Source organism: Suricata suricatta, chromosome 15 (genome assembly GCF_006229205.1).
Source record: "Suricata suricatta isolate VVHF042 chromosome 15, meerkat_22Aug2017_6uvM2_HiC, whole genome shotgun sequence".
NCBI classification, from domain to species: Eukaryota; Metazoa; Chordata; class Mammalia; order Carnivora; family Herpestidae; genus Suricata; species Suricata suricatta.
The window spans coordinates 58,193,612-58,199,848 of NC_043714.1; positions in this window are offsets into that span (position 1 = coordinate 58,193,612).

The following is a 6,237-nucleotide window of genomic DNA, read 5'->3' on the forward strand; positions in this document are numbered from 1 at the left end:
GCCTGCAGCCGCCACGCCGGGAGCCAGCGCCGCCCAGAGGCGCCCGAGAGCGCGCGGCCGCCGGGGAAGCAGGCACCGGCCGGCTCTCCCCGGGCGCCCCCGTGAATCCCGTCTTCTCGGCTGCCTGCCGGGAACGCCTCCCCGAGCAGTCGGCAGGGAGTGTGCGGGTTCCCGGGGAAGGGTGCTCGAAAATGGAGCGGTGAGGCGAGCCCGGGGGAATGGGGGAGGAAAGAAAGACTTCAAAGAACGCGACCGCCGACCCGAAGGAAGCCTCTCCCCACCCACCTTCGACCCTCCCAAGACCAGTATTTTAATTTCCTACCGAGCGTTTAAACAGGTCCCTTATTCCCTACGTAGCCCATCTTTGCTTTTTCTGCCCCCAACGACACACCCCCAAATAAAGAGGAAATATTATAATCAAGAGGAATCGTTGCAACTCATGTCTGTTTCTGTGCTGAGAAAAGACACCTATTCTAAATCCTCATTACATGCACATCCTTTCCTTGCTTCCTGAAGCCCCTACTTCTATTCCGTGAAAGCTTCCAAGAGATCCAATCTCAATGAAAAAAAGATTTTCTAATGGTTAAAGAGGAACTGGTAAATTTCAGCTGGTCCCAGTCCCTAGCGTGATGTTCTCCTCTATCTAGTGGTGGGGTGGTGGTTTCTAAGGAGACGTCTCTTAGGAATGGATACCTAGCAGAACTGCCAACTGTCCCAGCTGTAGAAGGGAAGCTTGAGGCAGGAAATGATTTTATTTCCAGTTAGTGCAAGATGGTCGGTCCTTCTTTAGACAGCCCACTCACACTGCAGCCCCTAGCTCCAACGTCCCCGAAGGAACTTCATTAGCTCAGATAAGACCTGCAGTCTCTCTGGAGGTGTCCTCCAGGCCCACAAAGATGTGCTAGCTCCCAAACAAGGTTTCTGGTTGAAGCAAGCTTCCTGGCCTCAGAGCCCCAATTCTGTTTTACAGAGAATATCTCCCACCCTCTTCCCTAGCTGAAGTCCGCAGGGTCTGGCCAAGCTGGACAAACAGTTGCCTAGGGCAGCAAGCTGTTTAGTGATTGTTTATTATGGGAGTGACTGAGAGCTAGGGACAGACACTTCCCAGCTTGCCCCAGGCTGCAAAAAAACTCCAGCAGGGCGTGGATGAAGGGCATGGTTACAAGGCAGGGTGAAATGATCCAGTGGAAAATTTTAGACATTTGTTGTTTTAGATTTGTTTTAATAAAGGGGGGAAGGGGCATTTTGGGTGGGACATTACTGTACATTCCCAAAGTCTCTCCCTATTTCTGATGAGCTAGCTTTTTCCATATTGGATGTATACCCCCTGCACAATTCGGAGAGGCCTGGGACAGAAATGAGGGTCCAGTCATCTTCCAAATATGATGACAATGATGCAGATAAATGCAGTGATTGAAACCACATGTGACCCTCGGCTCTCCCCAGCCTGGGGTTGGGAGCCTGAGAGCAGCCGTCCAAGGCAGAGATCCATCCTTCTGCTGAGGTCAGGATGCGGCTTATCTGGGCCCTTTGAGAAGCTGGGCGTGTGGGGATTTTAGCTTCTCTATATCCTACCAGGCGTCCTATGTGACCTTAGGGGGAGCCAGCTACCATTCTGATTCTTTTGCATTCTCTTCCTGCTTTGGCACATGTTTCTTGTCTTAACTAACCATTGCTGATTCCCTCATCCCATGTCCCAGGGTTACCCAGCCCGACTGTTTTACAATGGTGTGTGTTGTGAGAAGTGTTTTTGGTAATGAAAATTAGAAAAAACTTGGATTCAGATCCCAAATCTGCCATTTACTTGTGCCTTGGGCATGTGGCCTAATCTCACTGAACCTCAGTTTCTCATTTAAAAAGTCAGAATAATTAACACCTTTTTTTTTTTGCCAGCCTCTTTGAATTTGTAAACTGTAAATTGCTTTACATGGGTAACATTTTTTGCCTAAGTTCCACATTTCAAAATCCAAGTGAAATCTAAAGTAGCCCCTGCAAATGGCATCATCATCACATCTCCCTCTGTTTTATTTTCTCCCTAGCACTTTTCATTAGCTGAAATCTTTTATTTGTTCATTTGTTTACCATCTGTATTTCTTCACTGGGAGAGAAACTCCCTGAGAGCAGGGGCCCTGTCTGTCTTACTCCCCAATCCCCAAAGCCTAGGGTAGTTCCTGGCACGTAGGTAGAGCTCAATCACTGATGTGAATGATGAATGAATTACTAAAATTCAACTACACCATTTGAGCATGCTTGAAAGGAGAGTCCACCCACCCTGCCTCGGCAGAACGAAGTCTCTTGCTCACAGCAGAAAAATTACTACCAGAAATATCTTAACAGAGAGCAAATCAGGGCAACATAAATCCTCCAACATTGTATGTCAGATTGTGTAATGCCTCTGGTCAAAGCCCTTAAGGCATCTCTGTCTCCCGAAGCCCTCACAATGTATGTGAGATCATTCAGGATCTTCTCTGTCTTACATCTCCTGCCCAGATGCCTCTCCCCTCATTTCCTGCCAACAACACTCCCCCCATCCCAGTCTCCTGACTCTTTCTTCTCCAGCCAGATTGGTTTCCTGGGTGTTTCTTGTATGTACCCAACATGGTCCTGCCTCAAGGCCTCTGCACATCCTCACCTCTGCCGGTCTGCCCCCGGGATCCACATGACACACTCCATCACTTCTTTTCGGTCTCTCCAAATGTAACTTCACTATTGAGGCCACTTCTGACCTTCCTAAATAAAATAGCAATCCTTCCCTCATGTTCCTACCCTGTCAACCCACTTTTTTTTTTCCCCTTAATGGTAATCAACATCTATCATACTATATGTCGATTGCTAATTTATCATTTATCCATTGTATCTAGAATGTGAGCTCCGTGAGGCAAGGATGTGGTCTTTTTGTTCTCTATTATATCCCCAGGACCCACAACAATGCCCATCACTAGATAAGTATTTCTTGAACTAATTAATTTGATCCCATTGTATATAGAGCAAACAGAGAATGGTCAAGGCTAGAGTTCTATTGTAAAACACACACACACACACACACCTACAGCTATCCCACTGTTCATGTCTTGCTTAATTTCCTCTTCCAGGAATCATTTTTTCCCCCAGCTGAAAATAGCAGGGCACACATGAAACCCAGAAGATGTGGATTCTCTTCTTGGTGTTGTCAACTCTATTTCCTTGAACAAGTCCCTTCACTTCTCTAACCTTTGGATTCTCATTGGTAAAATCAGGAGTAACTGTAATATATTGATATATATACATATATACCCTCAGCTCACTGAACCACTGTGAGAATCAAATAAGAACAAATGGATAATGTATGAGAAAGCTCTCTGCAGCCCGCAATGCACATAGCAAATGTAAGGTCTGGTCATCACACTCTTGGACAGTTAGGGACCCAAGTGCATGAGATCATGTTTCCATGCTGACAGCATTAAATACATGAAATATCACCTACCAAACACAAGAGTTTCCAGAAGCTTTCTAGACTCTGGGATGGCCATTGATTGCTGTAAGCAAACAGGAAGAGGGAAGAAGGAAAACACACTGATGCACAAAAAGCAAAGAAAATTCTTTAAATGTACAAGCACCAAAGGCATAAATGCTTTTCAAGGGTCTATATTTGCTATGAGAGAAAATAATTGACTCCAAAATGGGAAAACAAACTAAACTATTGAATTTAACAAATATCTAAATTCTCTGAAATGTAACTTTATGGTTGGCTGGTAAGGCAATCCAATCTTCATAAAGTTATATAATTTTTTTTCAGTTTGATGTAGGCACCAAAACACATCACATTTTGGTGGTGTGTGATGGGGTCTCCGACAGTGAGTATTCCTGGCTCCTAAAAAGGTGGGAGCCCCTGCTGGGTACATGCTGGTTGACTGGTTGCAGAAGATGGGAAAAGATGGCTAAAAAGAGTTGGGGCATTGTGAAGGAGTGGAAAGATTCCCAACCAGGAAACTCGGGGAAGCCTGGAGCCTATTGTTTCTGAATACCAGGCCTTGAGGGTTCCATCTCAAAGCCCAGGGTAGGACTCAGGATCCCTTTCCACGTGAAACAGTCAAAGATGCCCTGTTTAGACCAAAGGGGTGGAGAGGGGTGGCCTGGGGAAGAGGGAAGGGGAGGACAGGGAAAGAATACTGAAGTGGAAGAGAAAGGCTCCGTCAGGCCTCTGCGGGGCAGGGCAGCCAAGCAGGAAAATGGACCAAAGACCACAAGGGCAATTCTCCCATGGGGTGTGTCCAATGCTGAGCCAGCTGCTTTATATCCATGGTCTCTGTGATCCTCACAAGGTTCCCAGGGCACAAGTACTATCCTTATTCTCTGTCACAAATGAGAAAACGAAAACTCAATCTTGGGAAGGGACTCCTGGCAATTCATTCATTCACTCATTCATTCTTTCATTTACTGAACAAATATTTTCTGAGCATCTATTCTGTATAAGGCATGGTGCCAGACACAGGCAGACATCTCTGTTGCAGGGGGGCCTGGCCTGGCCGCAGGATGTTTAGCCACATCCCTCTACCTCTACCAAACAGAGGCCAATAGCAGTCCCTGTCCCCCTGCATCTCTGGTTGATACCAGAAACATCTCTAGACGTTGCTAAATGCCCGTAGGAAGCAAAATCACCTAATCTAGTTAAATGACTTACCCAAGGTCAGTTGATTTTCAAGTGGAGAATTGAAAATTTGACTTTCATCTTCTGACTCCATCCCTGGACTTTGCCACAACACTGCAGCAACCTTTAGAGAGACTAATTTATCTCCTTTCTGTAAGTCAGCCTGATTAAAAAAAAAAAACTCATAGACGCTAATTTAAGAAACTTTTATTAAGAACTTCTTATGTACAAGGCACGCTTCTAGACACTTGGGATCCAGGGTATTAAAAAGAGATAAGGTGTTTGCTCTCATTCTGATGGGGAAGATAATAAGAGAGCAAATAAATAAATAGCCCAGATAATTTCAAATAGTTCTAATCAAAGGATTATGGTGTGAGATGAAGGGGAGCAGGGAAGCTCACGTTAAGCAGGTGGCTGGTGAGAGTCTCTCTGAGGAGCTAGCATTTCGGCTGACATCTCATTGATGAGAAAAGAGCCCTGGGAAGAGTGTACCAGGGAAAGTGTCTGGCTAGTACAAAGGTCTGGAGGCGGAAGTGAGTCTGAAAAATTAGAGGTGGTGTTCAAACCTCAGCAGTCATCAGAATCACCAGACTGGTAGGTGAAAACACAGATGGCCGGGGCCCGCCCCCAGAGTTTTCTGATCCAGTAGACCTGGGGGTGTGACCCAAGAATGTGCCTTTCCAACAGCTCCCCAAGTGATGCTGATGCTGCAGATCCGGGGACCATACTTTACGAACCACTGAGTGAGCGCATCAGCAGAAAGGCTACTGTTTCGGGAGGATGCCGAGTGCAGGGAAGAAGGTCAGGAAATGAGACCAGAGAAACTGCAGGGAACTGAGCATGCCTGGCACTGCAGGTGGGTGAAGTGCTGGCATTTTATTTTCTGTGGGGTGGGTAGGCCTCGGAGACTTTGAGCAGGGGAGTAATATGATGTGATTTCCATTTTTTTCACAGCTCCCTCCAGCTGACGGAAGCGCAAAAGTAGAAGCAGGGGGTCGAATTGGTCTACCTAGTAAATATTTTTGAAAGTCTTTATTCCTTAGGGTGACAATTATTGCAAACCAGCACAGCAAGCCAGGAAGGGAAGGAGAACTTCAAGTCTTGTGTTCATGACCCAGAAACGATGACAATCAGAGTCGAGTCATAAGGCCTAGTCACTGGACATTTAGTCTGTGATTGCTAATTAGGCAAGATAGCTTGCCTTAGTATATATATCACAACTGCACATTTAAATTGAGAATTCTCTTTATGAGAATAAAGCTCCAGTGTTTGATATGCTGATGTTCTATGATGTCAACATAGGGTTGATAACAGTCCAAGCCATATATATTTATATTTAACTGGGCCTTTTGTACGTGTTTAACAACTTGGAACTGCTACTCCCAGGGACAGGACCTCCTCTTGTGGGTGAATGCTTTCTGAGGGACAAACAGTGACCAAGAGGCTGCCCTTAGGGAGGTCTGGATGCCATCTGAGGAGTCTTATAAAAGTTTTACTGACCCCTGGTGGAAGACACGGACATTCTGCCCTGGAGCTTGTCTTGGTAACTTCTGTTTTCTCCAAAGACTTTTATCCCTTTAGCAGTGCATGTGCCACACAGGGTCTACCTT